The following is a 19,731-nucleotide window of genomic DNA, read 5'->3' as shown; positions in this document are numbered from 1 at the left end:
ATTTAAATGAACTGAAATTATATAGCCTATATCCCCTGACAGTAATGGAATTAAGCTAGAAATCAATAATGGAAAGACAACAGGAAAATCTCCAGACACTTCGGAATTGAACTATCCACTCTTTTGTGATGGTTAACAGATTCTGGTCACCAGCGCTAGCCCCCGCCACTGCAACGCCAGGAGGCGGGAGAGATCACTAGCACGGCTGTGAGGGAGGAGCCAGCTGCCCCTCAGAAGCGGTGACACTATAGAGCCATTCTCTAGTCAGGGGAGTCCAGCTGGCAGTGATGCCAGCTGGGGCTGTGTAAGCAGTGTTGGGGATATGAATGACTGAGCCACACAGAGGTAATGTGTGAAGTCCTTCCACTGGGAACAGTTTTTTGTAAACATGCTAAGCCATGGGGCGTGTGATCTGCTACTAGGTGCAGAATAGCCAAGGACTAGATATACTATAATAGTGTCTGTACTGTAGTCAGCACAAATCTCTACCTTTTGTTGAAACAAATTTGCTTGTTGGAGCTTTTGGTAAAATACACTTTAATTCCTTTCCAAAAAAACTTCACACTTACAATATGAAAATAAATGCTTCTTTAATGAACAATTAAATGAAAATTATCCAGGACCTTACAGGATTTTTAGTATGTACCATGCATATCTTAGAAGACAGTACATTAGCTTGCTGGGATCATTAGGATATGATCCTAATGGGAGACAGTAATTTATAAAACAGTTACCTAACAGCTTTCCCAAACAGTAGTTCCCCTGAAATTAAAACAGGAGATAAAATTAAATAAAAAGAAGAATCCTCAATGAAATTAAAAAACATAGAACTGAATGAAAATGAAAACACAACATGTAAAACTTGGTGAGATGTGGCTAAAGCAGTGGTGAGAGGGAAATTTATAGTACTAAATGCTTACATTAGAAAAGAGGAAAAATTCATATCAGTAATCTTAGTTCCCACCTCAGGAAACTAGGAAAAGGAGAGCAAAATAAACCCAAAGCAAAAAGGAAGGAAGGAAATAATAAGAGCAGAAATCAGTGAAATTGAAGATGAGAAAAAATGAAGCAAAAAGCAAGTCTTGAAAATATTAATAAAATTGATAAATCTTGAATTAAATTGATAAAAATAAAAAGAGAAAAAATACAAGTTACCAATATCAGGAATGAAGGAGGGGATATCAGTATAGATCCTGTAGCCATTAAAAGGATAAAAGGGGAATATTATAAAAACTCTACACCATAAATTTAACAACCTAGATGAACTGTACCAATTCCTAGAGAGTCACAAACTATCAAAACATACCCAAAATGAAATAGATAACCTGAATAAATTCTATTATCTGTTAAAGACGTGGAATCTATAATTTAAAACCTTCCCCAAAGAGAATCTTTATGCTTTGATAGTTTCCCTGGAAAAGTTTATCTAACATTTAAAGAACTAACTTTAATTCTATACAATCTCTTCCAGAAAAAAGAAGAGGAAGGAACACTTCCCAACTCATTTTATGAGGCCCTGAAACCAAAACCAGACAAAGACCATACTAAAAAAGAAAAAATAAATAAAAACTACAGACTAATACCTTCATGAACCTAGATACAAAATTCCTCAACAAAATATTAGCAAATTCAATTGAGCAATATTTTAAAATAATTATGCACCATCACCAAGTGGGATTTATTCCAGGGATACAAGTCTGTTCAGTGTTTGAAAATCAATCAGTATAATCCAACATATCAATAGGCTAAAAAGAAAACTCACATGATCATATCAGTTGATTCAGAAAAAGAATTTTACATAATTCAACACCCATTCATGACAAAAAAAAAAAACTCTTAGAAACTAGAAATAAAGGGAAGCATCCTCAACTTGATTTTAAAAATCTACAAAAAAAACCCTACAGCTAACATCATATTTAACAATAAAATAGACCTTAGTTCTTAAATCAGGGACATCTGCTCTCACAAATCTTATGCCACATAGTATGGGAAGTTCTGGCCAGAACAATAAAGCAAGAAAGAAAATAAAAGGCATACATATTGGAAAGGAAGAAATAAAAGTGTCCCAATCTGCAGACAGTATGGTTATCTAGATAGAAATCTTATTAAAAATAAAATTCCTAGAACTAATAAATGAGTTTAGCAAGGTTGCAGGATACAAGATGAACACTCATAAATCAGTTGTATTTTTATACACTAGCAACACACAGGTGAAAACAGTTTAAAAAAGCCATTGACAATTCCTTCACAAAATTAAATATGTTATAAATGTAGCAAAACACATACAGGACTTGTATGCTGAAAATTACAAAACACTGATGACAGACATCAAAGAAGCTTTAAGTAGATGGAGAGACATTCCATGTGCATGAATTAGAGGATTCACATAGTAAAGATGTCAATTCTCCCCAAACAGGATTAACCTAAATGCCAGAAAGATTTTTGGTAGCTATAGAGAAGATTATTTCTAAATTTACATGGAAAGTCAAAAGAACTAGAATAGCTAAAAACATTTCGAAAAAGAAAGAGGGAGGAACAACCTACTTGATGTTACAACTGTACAGTGACAGTAATCCAGACTGAGTAGTGTTGGCAGAGGGACAGACACAGAGAGCAGTGGAACAGCATAGACTGTTCCAGAAATATGGAACCCTCAAATATACACATGCAAATTCTTCCACGTGATTTTTGACAAAAATGCAAAAGCAATTCAACAGAGGAAGGATACTTTCTTCAGCAAGTGGTGCTGGAAATATTGGACATCCATTGGCAAAAACATGAACCTCAACCCAAGTTGCACACCTTATAAACATTTAATTCTAAATGGATGTGGATTTAAATATAAAATGTTAAACTATTTTAAAAATTTATGAAGAAACATAGGAGAAAATCTTCAGGACCTAGAGCTAAGCAAAGAGTTCCTAGACAAAGAAAAACTGGATAAATTGAACTTCATCAAAATTAAAACTTTTGCTCCATAAAAGAAGCTGTTAAGAGGATGAAAAGACAAACTATAGACTGGGAGAAAACATTTGCAAACCACTTATCCTACAAAAGACTTGTATAAAGAATATATAACTAATTCGAAATTCAACAGTAAAAAACAAAAACAACAGTCCAATTAGAAAATAGACAGGGCTTCCCTGGTGGCACAGTGGTTGAGAGTCCGCCTGCCGATGCAGGGGACACAGGTTCGTGCCCCAGTCCGGGAAGATCCCACGTGCCGCGGAGTGGCTGGGCCCGTGGGCCATTGGCTGCTGGGCCTGCGCGTCCGGAGCCTGTGCTCCGCAACGGGAGAGGCCACGACAGTGAGAGGCCCACATACTGCAAAAAATAAATAAATAAGAAAATAGATAACATGAACAGGGGACATACAAATGGAAAATCATGCAAAAAGATGTTTGACATATTAACCATTGGGGAAATGAAAATTAAGACCACAATGAAATATCAATATACATCTATTAAAATGACTAAAGGTAAAAATAGTGACAACACCAAAAACTAGTGAGGAAGCAGACTCTGGATCTGTTACACATTTCTGATGGGGATGTAAAATGGTACAGCCAGTCTGGGAAATAGTTTGATTTTTTTATATGCCTAAACGGTTACTTGCAAAACAATCTAGTAATTACCCTCTTGGACATTTATCCCAAAGAAATGAAAACATGTTCACACAAAAACCTATACATAAATGGTCATCCAACTTTATTCATAATAGCCCAAACCTGAAAACAACCAAAATTTCCTTCAATCGGTGAATGGTTAAAAAAATCTCTGGTGCATCCATATAATGGAATACTATTCAGCAATTAAAAAATAGCAAACTACTAAAGTACACAAAAACTTAGATGGATCTCAAGGGAATTATGCGTAGTGGAAAAGAGTCAGTAATCAAAGGTTACATACTGTATGACTCCACTTTCTATATGACATTGTATAACGTTTCGGAAATAATCGAACTATAGAAATGAAGTACAGATTAATGGTTGCTGAAGGATGGGGCAGGATGCTGGAAGTGAGAGCAAACCTAAAAGATAGGACAAGGGCATTTTTTCATAATCTTGATTGTGGTTGTGGTTATATAAACCTGTATATGATATAGATCAAATTGCAGAGAACTACATACACACACACACACACACACACACACGTACACACACACACATGGCGAAGGTAGGGGAAGGGTAAATGGGACTCAGTACTATTTCTGCAACTTCCTATTGAGTCTGTAGTTATTTTTTAATTAAAAGTTTTTTAAAGGACTTCCCTGGTGGTGCAGTGGTTAAGAATCCGCCTGCCAATGCAGGGAACACAGGTTCGAGCCCTGGTCCAAGAAGATCCCACATGCTGTGGAGCAACTAAGCCCATGAGTCACAACTACTGAGCCTGCACTCTAGAGCCCACGAGCCACAACTATGAGCCCATGCCCCACAACTACTGAAGCCCACGCTCTAGAGCCCACGTGCCACAACTACTGAGCCCACGTGCTGCAACTACTGAAGGCTGAGTGCCTAGAGCCCATGCTTCGCAGCAAGAGAAGCCACCACAATGGGAAGCCCACACACTGCAACAAAGAGTAGCTCCCACTCGCCGCAACTAGATAAAGCCCACGCAGCAACGAAGACCCAACGCAGCCAAAAATAAATAAATAAATGAAAAATTTTTAAGTTTTTTAAAAGCTAAAAAACAGTTGCAAAAATGAAAAGGTAAGACACAAGTGGGGATAAAATATTTGCAAAACATATATTTGTCAAAGGATTTGTGTCCAGAATCCATAAATAAGTCTTAAAACTTAATAAGAATACAAACAGCCCAATCTTTTTAAAAAAAGGACAAAATATTTGAACAGACGCTTCACCATAGAAGATATACAGATGACAAGCATATGAAAAAATATTCAACGTCACTAGTATTAGGGAAATGAAGATTAAAACCTCAATGAGACCACTACACACCCACTAGAATGGCTAAAATTTTAAGACTGACCATACCAGGTGTTTGCAAAGATACAGTGAAACTGGAAGTTTATACCCTGCTGGTGGAAATAAAACATGGGAAAATCATTTTGGAAACCAGTTTGACTGACAGTATCTTACAAAGTTAAACATACACCTTCCATGTGATCCAGTCTGTCCAGTCCTAAGTATGTACCCAAGGGCAATGGTTGCCTATGTTCATAAAAAGGCTTATCTGTAAATGTTCAGAGCAGCTTTCTTTTTGGTAGCTGCCACGACATTGACTGAGCCAGGACATCACAGCCAGCGAGGGGCAGAGGGCAAATTTATACACTGGAATTTCTCCGTGTTTAGAGTTCCGTTTTATTCCCATACTCTCATGGGTATTTATACCTGCACAAAGGATTGGGGGCAGGCAAAACCTGGGGCGGCAGAGACGTCAGTTCATCAGTCCATTCCCTCGTCCTAGAGAATTTGCATCTTTGTCCAGCCACTCCAGCCCTCATAAGCAGCTCTCTCAAGTGGTTTCCACTGTAGGCAAGGAAGGTGAAAGGGGACCCAGCATCCTGCCGTACACCTTCATGCACCTCCCATCTCCAGCCCCACCCTCCCAGGGCCACCTCTCTAAAACATCATTTCCTTATTTCCTTTATCAAACTAGCAAGCAATTTTTTAAAGTGCTGATATCAACGGCTGCTGATAATGCAAAAAAAAAAAAATCACACACACGCACGCACGCGCGTGCGCACACGCTCACTCATATACAGCTGGTTCTGGCAGGCATATATTGCTTTTTTTTAAATAAATAAATAAATTTATTTATTTATTTTTGGCTGCGTTGGGTCTTCGTTGCTGCATGTGGGCTTTCTCTAGTTGCAGCGAGCGGGGGCTACTCTTCATTGCGGTGCGTGTGCTTCTCATTGCAGTGGCTTCTCTTGTTGTGGAGGACGGGCTCTGGGTGCGCAGGCTTCAGTAGTTGTGGCTCGCGGGCTCAGTGGTTGTGGCTCGCGGGCTCGCAGGCTCTAGTGCACAGGCTCAGTTGTTGTGGCGCACGGGCTTAGTTGCTCCGCGGCATGTGGGATCTTCCCAGACCAGGGCTCGAACTTGTGTCCCCTGCATTGGCAGGCAGATTCTTAACCACTGAGCCACCAGGGAAGCCCCACATATATTGCTTTTAAACCTTAAAAATGTTCATACCTTTTGACCATGTTAGGAATTTATCCTAGAGAAACAAGTTTAGCTGTTAAAAAAAGAATTTAGCACTCAGTGAAGTATTTACAATATGAATAAGTGGAAACAATTATAACATGTTCAACAAAATACAGAAAAATTACTCCCAGCCTCAAATTCCATATTAAACCAAATATCATCAAGTGTCAGGGCAAAATTAAAACATCTTCAGGCACATAGGGACTCAAAAATACCTCCCATGTATTCTTTCTTAGGAAGGATGTCCTTTGGCAAAACAGGGTAGGAATCCAAGAGAGAGGAAGCCCTGGAATCCAGCACATCTGCCCTGGGCTCCAACAGCAGAGAGGCAAAGAGGGGTGTCATGTGATGGAGACTGGTGGGTGAGTCTGGTCTTGAGCCCCCTCAACCAGGATGGAGCCCAGACTCAAAGATGGGGGGATGCAGGGCAAAACTCACACGTCCAGACAATGAGGTGGATGTGTATTGTGGAAGATGATAGAAAGGCATTTGATAGACCTGTTGGACCACTTGGGGGACAATTAATGCATAGAAAACTAAACAAATGAGAGTGAGAGAGACAGTTAATCTAGTTAAAATAGGTTATTTCAACAAGGAAAAAAGTTGTAACACATAGCTTGTTTCAGAAGCAAACTCTTGATTTAGCCAAATAGTTAAGCTACTGTATTCATCTGCTAGGGCTATCATAACAAAATACCACATATGGGGTGGCTTAAACAATAGATATTTATTTTCTCACAGTTCTGAAGGCTAGAAGTCCAAGAGCAAAGTGCTGGCATGGTTGGTTTCTGGTGAGACCCAATTCCTGGCTTGTAGACAGCTGCCTTCTTGTTGTGTCCTCACTTGGCATTTTCTCCGTGGGTGCACATCCCTTGTGTCTCTCACTCTTCTTGTAAGGACACCAGTCTCATTGGATTAGAGCCGACTCTTATGACCTCATGTAACCTTAATTACCTCTTTAAGGCCTCAACTCCAAATACGGTCACATCAGGGGTTAGAGTTTCAACATATGAATTTTGGGGGCACACAATTTAGTCCACTACAGCTACTATACTCAATGGTGTGGGAGGGGAAGTGACCAGGCAGGAGATGTTTCTGTAGGGGAGCCAAATCCTTAGTTACCATGAGTATCAAGAAATAGTAATATAGGGCTTCTCTGGTGGCGCAATGGTTAAGAGTCCGCCTGCCGATGCAGGGGACACGGGTTCGTGCCCCGGTCCGGGAAGATCCCACATGCCGCGGAGCGGCTGGGCCCATGAGCCATGGTCACTGAGCCTGCGCGTCCGGAGCCTGTGCTCCGCAACGGGAGAGGCCACAACAGTGAGAGGCCCACGTACCGCAAAAAAAAAAAAAAAGAAATAGTAATATAGAAGGATATTCTTGAGAAGTTTGGAGGGGAATACTGGAAGAAATAGCTTAAAGAGTTGAAAAATATTCGCCTCTGGATGGAGCAGCAACTTGCTGGTTTTTCCATGTACTTTTTTAAGCACTATTTGATTTTATTAAACTTTTGTGGTAGACACTGTGATGTATTTGCCAAAAGCTAATCCTCAACTCACCCAGCCCCCTGAAAAAGCCGTTGAGGGAGGTTGGGAGAATTGACCTCAGCTCAAGGGGTGGGCTTGACTGATACCCAGTGGCTGGCTCTGGAACAGGAAAGGCTTTCCCAGTCTTCTGGGAAGGTCCTTCCTGACATGAAAGATGGGGTTGCCACCATGGGAAGTCAGTTTCTCCCACCATGTGGACAAAGAAACAGGCAGCACCCAATGCCATGGGTGGCTATCTTAGTCCAAAGCTGATGCTGTGGCTGCCAGAGCAGAGAAACAGGAAGAACCTAGGACCTTAGTGGCATCTCTGAACACCTGAATCACTCAGCTGGAAGACTGTCCTCACTCTGACTTCTGACGTGTGAACTAATATGTTTTCTTATTAGGTGTGCCAGCCCAAGGAGGATTTCCTCTTATATGCACCTTAAAGCATCCTAAGAGATACAACTCCATTCATGTATAAAATTGCTGAAAGTAAAATGGTATTTTAAAATGTAGTACATACAGTATGGTCATATTTTGATACGTACATATATGTAAAATATATATGCAAATACATGAAAATGTTAAGAGTTGTAATCTCTGGTAATAGAATTTTTTCTTTTTTCTGTATCCATCAGGTTTTATTCAATAACAAGTATTACTTGTGCAACTGGATAATTTTACTACATTCTTCCCTTGATTTGCTGATGGTCAAACTTCTTTCGTTTTAAGTTTTATTAAAAATATATTGCAGGGGGCTTCCCTGGTGGCGCAGTGGTTGAGAGTCCGCCTGCCGATGCAGGGGACACGGGTTCTTGCCCCAGTGTGGGCGGATCCCACGTGCCGCGGAGCGGCTGGGCCCGTGAGCCATGGCCGCTGAGCCTGCGCATCCGGAGCCTGTGCTCCGCAACAGGAGAGGCCACAACAGTGAGAGGTCCACGTACCTCAAAACAAATAAATAAATAAAAAATAAATAATAAATGTATATATATATATATATTTCATATTATTTGGTAAGGACATTGTAAATGTGGCTTTATTTACTCATAGTAAATACTGCTAACTCTCATTCAATATGATGCCAGTTTTACCCTTATATCGAAACCAAGCAAAGACATTGCAAGAGAGAAAAACTACAGGTCAGTATCTCTTATGAATATAGATGGAACAATCCCCGGCAAAATATGAGGAAACTGAATTCAGCAATATGTAAAAAGAACGATACTCCATGACTATGTGGGATTTATCTCAGGAATGCAACCTCTGTTTTAAAAATCAATGTAACACATCATATCAATAGAATAAAAAACAAAAAGCACATGCTCATCTCAATAAACATAGAAAAAAACTGACAAAATTCAACAAACTTCATGATAAAATCACTCAACAATCTGAGACAATAAGGGAACTTCCTCAACTTGATAAAGGGTATCTATGAAAAACCAACAGCTAACATCGTACTTAATGTTGAAAGAATGTTTTCCCTACCAAGACCAGGAACAAGACAAGTATGTCCACTACCACCAATTCTATTCAAAGTTGTACTGAATGTTCTAGTCTGTGAAATTAGGCAAGAAAAATGAGTAAAGACATCCCAATTGGAAAGGAAGAAGTAAAACTATACCTATTCACAGGTGACGTGCTCTTGTATAGAGAAAATCCTAAAGAAATCCACTAAAAACTATTAAACTACTAAACAACTATTAAACTACTGAACAAGTTCAGCGAAGTTGCAGGATACAAGCTCCGTGTACAAAATCAATTGTATTTCTAGACATTTGCAATGAACAATGCAAAAATGAAAGAAAATAATTTCATTTACAAAAGCATCCAAAAGAATAAAATACTTAGGAGTAAATTTAACAAAAGAAGTGAAAAAATTATACTCTTTAAACTACAAAACATAGTTAAAAGAACTTAAAGATCTAAATAAATGGAAAGACACCCGTTGTTCATGGATTGGAAGAACTATTGTTAAGATAGCAATACCCCACAAATGGATATAAAGACTCAACACAATCCCTATCAGAATCCCAGCTGGGTTTTTGTTTTTTGTTTTTTGTAGAAATTAACAAGCTTATTCTAAAATTTGTATAGAATTTCATAGGACTCAGAATAGTCAGAACAATTTTGAAAAAAAAGAACAAAGTAGAACATTCTTATTTTCAAAATTTATGAAGTTACAGTAATCAAAATAGTGTGGTACTGCCATAAAGACAGACATAAAGACCAATGGGATAGAATGGAGAGTCCAGACATAAACCCTCACATGGTGCTGGGACAACTGGAAAGCAACATGAAAAATAATGAAGTTAATCCCTTACCCGACACCATAGACAAAAATTAACGCAAAGTGGATATAAGACCTAAATGTAAGAGCTAAAAACTATAAAGCTCCTAGAAGAAAGCACAGAAGTAAATCTTCATGTTCTTGAATTTGGCAGTGAATTCTTGGATATGACAAAATGTGTGAGCAACAAAAGAAAAAAACAGGTAAATTTGACATCATCGAAATTAAATGTTTTTGCTTCAAAAGACACTGTCAAAAGTGAAAAGAGGGCTTCCCTGGTGGCGCAGTTGTTGAGAGTCCTCCTGCCGATGCAGGGGACACGGGTTCGTGCCCCAGTCCGGGAAGATCCCACATGCTGTGGAGCGGCTAGGCCCGTGAGCCATGGCTGCTGAGCCTGTGCATCTGGAGCCTGTGCTCCACAATGGGAGAGGCCACAACAGTGAGAGGCCTGCGTACCACAAAAAAAAAAAAAAAAAAAAAGTGAAAAGAAAACCCACAGAATGGGAGAAAATATGTGCAAATCATATATCTGATGAGAGCCTTGTATCTTGAATATATAAATACCTCTTTCAATAATGTTAAAAAAACACAATTTAAAAAATGGGCAAAGGCATTTTTTCCAAGGAAGATATTCAAATGGCCAGTAAGTACATGAAAAGAGACTCAACATTATTTATCACTAGGGAAGTACAAATCAAAACCACAATGAGATACCACTTCACATCTAATAGGATGGCTCTTTTTTAAAAAGGAAAATAAGTGTTGGTGAAGATGTGGAAAAATTGGAAAACTTGTACGTTGCTAGTGGGAATGTAAAATGATGCAACTGTTGTGAAAAATAGTATGGAAGTTCCTTAAAAATTAAATATAGAATGACCATATGATCCAGCAATTCCACTCATACATATTTACCCAAAAAATTGAGAACAGGGACTCAACCAGATACTTGTACGCCAGTGTTCATAGCAGCATTATTCATAATACCCAAAAGAGAGAAACAACCCAAAAGTCCATTTAGATGAATGGATAAACAAAAGGCTGTGTGTACATGAAATGGAATATTATGCAGCCTTGAAAAGGAATTAAATTCTGATACATGCTCTGCTGTGGACTAAGTTGTGTCCCCACTCCCCAAATGTATATGTTGAAGCCCTAACCCCCAGCGTGATGGTAGTTACAGGTAGGGCCTCTGAGAGATAATTACGTTTAGATGAGGTCATGAGGGTGAGGACCTCATGATGGGATTAGTGCCCTTATAAGAAGAAAAAGAGACACAAGAGCTCTCTCTCTGCCATATGAGGACACAAAAAGAAGGTGGCCATCTGCAAGCCAGGAAGAGAACCTGACCATTCTAACACTCTCATCTCAGTCTTTAAGCCTCCAGAACTGTGAAAAGTAAATTTCTGTTGTTTAAGCCACCCAGTCTTTGGTATTTAGTTATGGCACCTTGAGACAACTATGTCATGCCACAGCATGGATGAACATTGAGGACATTATGTTAAGTGAAATAAGCCGCACAGAAAAGGATGACCATTGTATGATTCCACCTATATGACGTACTAAAAGAGTGAAATTCATGGAGACAGAAAGTGGAATAGTGGTTATCAGGTGCTGGGGGTAGTTGTTTAATGGGTACAGTTTCAGCCTGAGCTGATAAAAAAGTTCTGGAGATGGATAGTGGTGATGGTTGTTCAACACTGCAAATGTACTTAATGCCACTGAATTTTATACTTAAAAAAAAAGGTTAAAGTGGTAAATTTTATGTTATGTATATCTTACCACAATAAAAAAGTGCAAAAAAAAAAAAAAAAAAAACCATGGATTTGACAGACTGAAAGAAGGAATAGCTTACTACATTATTAGAGTTGGCAATTTTTTAAAAAAAGCAGCAATCATTTCTTTATTTTAATTGAAGTATAGTTGATTTACAATGTGTTAGTTTCAGGTGTACAGCAAAGTGATTCAGATATATATATAAAAGAATCTGAAAAAGAATATATATATTATATATATTCAGATATATATATGAAAAGAATCTGAAAAAGAATATATATATTATATATATTCAGATATATATATGAAAAGAATCTGAAAAAGAATATGTGTGTGTGTGTGTGTGTGTGTGTGTGTATATATATATATATATAAGCTATTACAAAATATTGAGTATAGTTCCCTGTGCTATACAGTAGGTCCTTGTTGGTTATCTATTTTATATATAGTAGTGTGTATAATTTAATCCCAAACTCCTAATTTATCCTTCCCCCTCCCCTTACCCCTTTGGTAACTGTAAGTTTGTTTTCTATGTCTGCGGGTCTATTTCTGTTTTGTATATAAGTTCATTTGTATCATTTTAAATTGAGGTTTTGATTTGCATTTTCCTTATGATTAATTAGGATATTTGAGGATATTTTCATGTGCTTATTGGTCATTTCTTTATCTTCTTTGGAGAAATGTCTATTCAAGTCATTGCCCAGTTTTTTAATTGAGTGGGTTTTTCTTTGCTTGTTTTTTGTTTTGTTTTTGCTGTTGAGTCATAGGAGTCTCTATATATTCTGGATATTACTCTCTTATCAGATATGATTTACAAATATTATTCTTGTTCTGTGGCTTGTCTTTTCACTGTCTTGATAGTGTCCTTTGATACACAAACTTAAAAGTTTTTTGATGAATTCCAATTTACTTTTTCTTTTACTATGTGTGCTTTTAGTGTCATAATTAAGAAACCATTGCTAACTTGGTAGGGTTCAACCTCATTCTTTTGCATGTGGCTATACAGTTTTCTCAGCACCATTTTTTCAAAACAAGACCTTTACCCCAACAAATGGTCTTGGGACTCTTGTTGAAAATCAATTAACCATATTGTGAGAGTTTATTTCTAAGCTCCCTATTCTATCAGTCTATATCTCTAGATTTATGCTAGAGCCACACTCTTTTGATTACTATAGCTTTGCAGTAAGTTTTTAAAATTGGGAAGTGTGAGTCCTCCAACTTTGTTCTTCTATATCAGGACTGCTATGGCTATTCGGAGTCCCTTGAAATTCCATATGAACTTTAGGATGAGTTTTTCTATTTCTGCAGAAAATGCCAGTGGGATTTTGATAAGAATTGCATTGAATTTGTACATAAATTTAAGAAGTACTGTCATTTTAACCATAGTAAGTCTTCTAATCCATGAATGCAGTATGTCTTTCCATTTATTTAGATATTCTTTAATTTCTTTCAGCAATGTTTTCTGGTTTTCAGTGTACAGTCTTTCTCCTCCTTGGTTAAGTTTATACCTAAGAACATTATTATTCCTGAAGCTGTGCAAATGGAATTGTTTTCTTAATTCCTTTTTGGATTGTTCATTGCTATAGAAATATAGTTGATTTTGTGTGTGTTGATTTTGTATCCTACAGCATTGCTAAATTCAACTTTCTTTGTAGATTCCCTGGGGTTTTATATTGGGCTGGCCGAAAAGGTCATGAAAACCCGAACGAACTTTTTGGCCAACCCAATACATACCGTGCCTTCTGAAAACAGAGATAATTACCTCTTCTTTTCCAATTTGAGTAACTGTTATTTTGTTTTTCATGCCTAATTGCTCTGGCTATAACTGCAGTACTATGTTGAATACTGACAAAAGTAGGCATCCTAATCTTGTTCCTGATCTTAGGGGGAAAGTTTTCAGTCTTCCACCACCAAGTTTATTAGCTCAGTTGGGTTTTTCATATATGGCCTTTATCATGTAGAGAACATTCTTCTATACCTAGTTTATTGAATTTTTTTAAATCATGAAAGGGTGTTGGACTTTATCAAATTCTTTTTTTTTTTTTTTTGCATTGATTGAGATGATCGTGTGGTATTTTTCCTTCATTCTATTAATGTGGCATATTACAATGAATAATTTTCATATGTTGAACAACACTTGCTCTGGGGCTAAATCCCACTTGCTCATGGTGTATAATCCTTTTAATATGCTAGAATTCTATTTGGTAGTATTTTGTTGAGGGTTTTGGCATCTGTATTTGTTAGGGATATTGGCCTCTAGTTTTTTTGTAGTCTATGTCTGGCTTTGATGTCAAGAAGCTAGCCTATGGAATGAGTTAGGAAGTGTTCCCTCCTCTTCATTTATTTGGGAAGAGTTTGAGAAGGATTGGTTTTCATACATCTTAAATATTCGGAAGAGTTCACCAGTGAAACCATCTGGTCTTGGACTTTTCTTTGCTGGGAGGTTTTTTTAATTACAGATCCAATCCCCTTTTTATAGGTCTAGTCTGATTTTCTATTCCTTCTTGAGTCAGTCAGCTTTGATAATTTGTGTGTTTATAGGAATTTTCCCTCTTGTTGGCAAACAATTGTTTGTAGTATTCTCTCATAATCCACTTTATTTCTGTAAAATCAGTAGTAATGTCCCCACTTTCATTTCTAGTTTTGACTGAGTCTCTCTCCTTCCTCCCCACCCTCATCAACCTAAAGGTTTGTAAATTTTGTTAATATTTTCAAAGAACCAACTTTTGATGTCACTGATTTTTCTCTATTGTTTTTCTACTCTCTAATTCATTTATCTCTGCTCTAATCTTTGTTATTTCCTTCCCTCTGCTTGTTTGGGTTTAGTTTGCTCTTCTTTTTTCTAGTTCCTTAAGATTTACATTTAGATTATTAATTTGAATTTTTCTTCCTTTCTAATGTAGGCATTTACTGCTGTAAATTTCCCTCTTAGCGCTCCATCCCATCAGTTTTTCAATATTGTGTTTTTATTTTTATCTATCTCAAGGTTTTAAATGTTTTCTTTGTGATTTTTTTTCTTTGACCCATTGCTTATTTAAGAGTGTGTTGTTTAATTTTTGTAAATTTCATTATTGTGAAATTTCCAGTTTCTCTTCTATTATTGGTATCTAGTTTCATTCCATTGTGATCAGAAGTTACTTTGTATGATTTCAGCCCTATCAAATTCATTAAGAATTGTTCTGTAGCCTAACATATCATGTGTCCTGGAGGGTGTTTCATGTGGAATTGAGAAGAATACATATTCTGCTGTTTCGTGGAGTGTTCTGTTTATGTCTGTTAGATCTAATTGGTTTACAGTGTTGTTCAGGTCCTCTACTGTTATTAGTCTTCTGTCGGACTGATCTATCCTTTTTGAAAGTGGGTACTGAATTGTCCAACTATTATTATAGAACTATTTCTCCCTTCAATTCTGTCCATTTTTGCTTCATATATTTTAGGGCTCTATTGTTAGGTGTGTACAAGTTTGTCATTATTATACCTTCTTACTGGATTGAACCCTTTATCAATATATAATGTCCTTCTTTGTCTCTTATAACTTTTTTGAATTAAAGTCTATTTTATCAGACAATAATATAGTCACTCCAGCTCTCTTTTGGTTGCTATTTGCATGGATTATCTTTTCCTATCCTTTTACATTCAAACTCTTTGTCTTTGTATCTGAAATGAGTCACTTGTTGACAACATATAGATCATGTTTGTGAAAAAAACATTTTTTCCCAATCTTTGCCTTTTAACAGGAGAGTTTAACCCATTTACATTTGAATTTAATACTGATAAAAATATTTACTTCTGCCATTTGGCTTTTTGTTTTCTGTATGTCATACATTTTGTTTCTCAATTCCTCAATTACTGATTTGGCAGGGGGGTATTTATTTGAACTTTTGAAGTGTACCAGTTTGATTCCCTTCTTTCCTTTTCTATATATTTTTATATTACTTTCCTAGTGGTTACCTTAGGAATTACAATTAACATCATAAACGTATATAAAAACCTGGTTTGAATAATACCAACTTAGTTTCAATAGTGTACACTCTGCTCCGTATATCTCTGTTCCTCCCCCATTGTTTTGTCGCAAATTATATTTTTATACATGTTGTGCCCATTAACAAAATTTTTACTTTATGTATTTGCCTTTTAAATCATATGGGAATAAAAGAAGAGTTATGAAGTAAAAGTAAATGATACTTGTTTTTATATTTACCTAGGTAGGTACTTTTACCAATGTTTCTTCTTATGACTTTAAGTTACTGTCTCGTTTCTTTTCATTTCAGCCTGAAATATTTATTCTCTTTAGCATTTCTTGTAGGGTAGGTCTACCAGTAATGAACTCCCTTGGCTTTTGTTTATCTAGAAGTATCTTAATTTCTCCTTTACTCTTCAAAGATAGTTTTGCCAGATATAGAATTCTTGTTTGAAAGTTTATTTTTATTGTTTTAAGGACATAAATATGTCATCTTACTGCCTTCTGATTTACATGGTTTCTGTTGAGAATTTGGCTGTTAATCTTATGAGGATCCCTTGTACATGATGAACTGCTTCTCTCTTGCTGCTTTCAAAATTCTGTCTTTGGGTTTCAACGATTAGACTATGTATCTTGGTGTAGATTTCTTTGAATTTATCCTGCTTTTAATTCATTATGCTTCTTGGAAGTGTAGATTCATGTCCTTCAACAGATTTGGGAAGATTTTGGCCATTATTTCCTCAAATACATTTTCTGCACTTCTTTCTTCTCCTTCTGGAACTCCAATGATGCATATGTTGGTACATTTGATGGTGTCCCAGAGGTCCCTCAGACCCTGTTTTTCTTTCTGCTCCTCAGACTGGATAATTTCAATTGTCTTTAATCTTCAATTCTCTCATCCTTTTTTTCTGCCTTCTCAAATCTGCTGTTGAACCATTCTAGTGAATGTTTCATGTCAGTTAGTATACTTTTTGGCTCCAGAATTTGTTTGGTTCCTTTTTATAATTTCTTTCTTTTTAAAAAAATATTTTCATTTTGTTCATGTCATTTTCCTGATTCCTGTTAGTTCTTGGCCCATGACTTCCTTTAGCTCATTGAGCATATTAAATCAGTCAACTCAATATCTTTGTCTAATAGTTACAATGTCTGGGATTTCTCAAGGATAGTTTCTATCAAATTCCTTTTTTCCTGAAACTGGGCCATACTTTCCTGTTCCCTTGTAAGTTTGTAAACTTTTTGTTGAGAAATGGACATATAATACCCAGAGGGTATTATGTTAGCTTTGGAAATCTGATTCTCCCACTCCTCTGGGATTGATAAATTTTGCTTGTTGAGGGTGGCACCATCTGTGACTTTTCCAAACAATTTTTGCAAGGTATGTATTCCTTGTGTGTGGTACCTGAAGTTTCTGTTCCATTATCTGTGCAGTCAACCAGTGACTTGAGAACAATTTAATTGTCTGTCTCCAGCAAGGAAAAAAAACGCTCCTGTCTCTTTAAATCTTCTTTTTTAAAAAATTAAATTATTTATTTATTTTTGGCTGTGTTGGGTCTTCATTGCTGCATGCGGGCTTTCTCTAGTTGCAGCGAGCAGGGGCTACTCTTTTATTTTATTTTATTTTTTTGCGGTACGCAGGCCTCTTACTGTTGTGGCCTCTCCCGTTGCGGAGCCCGGACGCGCAGGCTCAGCGACAATGGCTCATGGGTCCAGTCGCTCCACGGCATGTGGGATCTTCCCAGACCGGGGCACGAACCCGTGTCCCCTGCATCGGCAGGCGGACTCTCAACCACTGCGCCACCAGGGAAGCCCCAGGGGCTACTCTTCATTGTGGTGCACGAGCTTCTCATTGCAGTGGCTTCTCTGGTGGAGCACGGGCTACAGGCGCCCGGGCTTCAGTAGTTGTGGCACATGGGCTCAGCAGTTGTGGCTCACAGGCTCTAGAGCGCAGGCTCGGTAGTTGTGGCACATGGACTTAGTTCTTCCGAGGCATGTGGGATCTTGCCAGACCAGGGCTTGAACCCATTGTCCCCTGCATTGGCAGGCGGATTCTTAGCCACTGCGCCACCAGGGAAGTCTCTTTAAATCTTCTGATAGATAACCCCAGGGTTAGCCACTGCTACTGAGGGCCAAAACCAAGGCAAGTTTCTATGCCAGTTCCTCAGGCATCACTAGACGAGCCCAAATGCATAAATCCAAATGTTTTGAGGACGAGGTCACCACTACCCACCCTGGCACCAGCCAGCTGCTCCAGGAACTCAGCCAAGATGGTGCTAAGGAATCAGGAGTGGTAGTTGGCTTGTGCCTGCCCCTAACTTACAAAAGATCAGAAGCCTCTCTCTTCATGAAGTGCTCACAACCAGCACATGAAGTGCTGGTTGTTATAAGTGTCCAAACATGTTCCAGAGTTCCAAAGTAGTTTATTTCAATTGATCTTTCCAGCTTAATCGTTGACTCAGCAGAGTGACTGACCCCAGATCTTTGTAGCCTGTCATTTTGCTTGTTGTCATACCTACTCTGTATTTTTAAGTAACGTCATTAGGTGCATACATATTTAGGATTGTTAATGTCTCCTTGATTAATTGACTTGTATCATCATAGAATATCCTTCTTTTTCCTCTGGTAATTCTCATTGTCTTGAAGTTCACTCTGTCTAATATGAATATAGCCACACCAGTTTTCTTATTATTAGTGTTTGTGCGAGACAGTTCTTAATGTCAACTTATTTCTATTTAATGTGCATCTCTATAAATTGCTTTTTAAAATACAATCTGAAAATCTCAGACTTCTATTTAGAGTGTTTAAGACCATTAATATATAATGCAAATACTGACTTTTTCAGTTTAAAGACTACTGTTTAATTTGTTTTACTATTTATCTCCTCTACTTGTTCCTTTGCTTCTCCTTTCCTGCCTCTTTTGGGTTGATTGAGTTTTACATGTTTTTTTTTAATTGAAAATTAAAATTTTCCTGTTTCCTCTTGTTTTTTGTTTGTTTTGATTTTTGGTATAACTATATTTTTTCAAATGGTTGCTCTAGGGAAAACAATATGCTTCCTCAGCTTATCAGTTTATCTTGCATTACTGTCATACCAATTCATAATAATGTAAGAACATTATAACTCCCCCATCCTTTGTGCAATTGTCATGTATCTTACTTCTACATGTTATATACCCAAAATATAGGTAACATTTTTGCTTTAAGCAATCAATAGTCTCTTAAAGGAAAAATAGTATATTTACCCACATACTATTTCCAGCGCTCTTCATTCCTTCCTGTAGACATGAATTTCTATCTATCTGGCATCATTTTCCTTTTAGCCTGAAGAACTTTTACCATTTTTTTTTTTATAGTACATGTCTACAAGCAACGTATTCTCTTGACATTCAGTTATCCTGAAATAGTTTTATTTCATTTTCACTTTTGAAAAATATTTCCCCCACATAATGTTAAGACAGATTTTCTTTCTTTCAGCACTTTAAAAATGTTACTCCTCTGTCATGTTCTTTTTTCCTGATAAAAAGTCAGCTATCATTCTTTTCTTTTTTTAAATAAATTTATTTATTTATTTTTGGCTGTGCTGGGACTTCATTGCTGCACGCAAGCTTTCTCTAGTTGTGGCGAGCAGGGACTACTCTTCATTGCGGTGCACGGGCTTCTCATTGCAGTGGCTCCTCTTGTTGCAGAGCACGGGTTCTAGGCACGCAGGCTTCAGTAGTTGTGGCACGTGGGCTCAGTAGTTGTGGCACGTGGGCTCAGTAGTTGTGGCTCACGGGCTCTAGAGCACAGGCTCAGTAGTTATGGTGCAGGGGCTTAGTTGCTCTGTGGCATGTGGGATCTTCCCGGACCGGGGCTCGCTCGAACCCATGTACCCTGCATTGGCAGGCGGATTCTTAACCACTGCGCCACCGGGAAAGTCCTCAGCTATCACTCTTATTGTTATATCTGTGTATGGTATGTCTTTTTTGTTTTCCTGACTACTTTTTAAAGATTATCTTTGGTTTTCAGCATTTG

This window comes from Pseudorca crassidens, chromosome 6, assembly GCF_039906515.1.
Source record: "Pseudorca crassidens isolate mPseCra1 chromosome 6, mPseCra1.hap1, whole genome shotgun sequence".
Lineage (NCBI taxonomy): Eukaryota > Metazoa > Chordata > Mammalia > Artiodactyla > Delphinidae > Pseudorca > Pseudorca crassidens.
Note: the sequence above shows the minus strand (reverse complement) of the source record.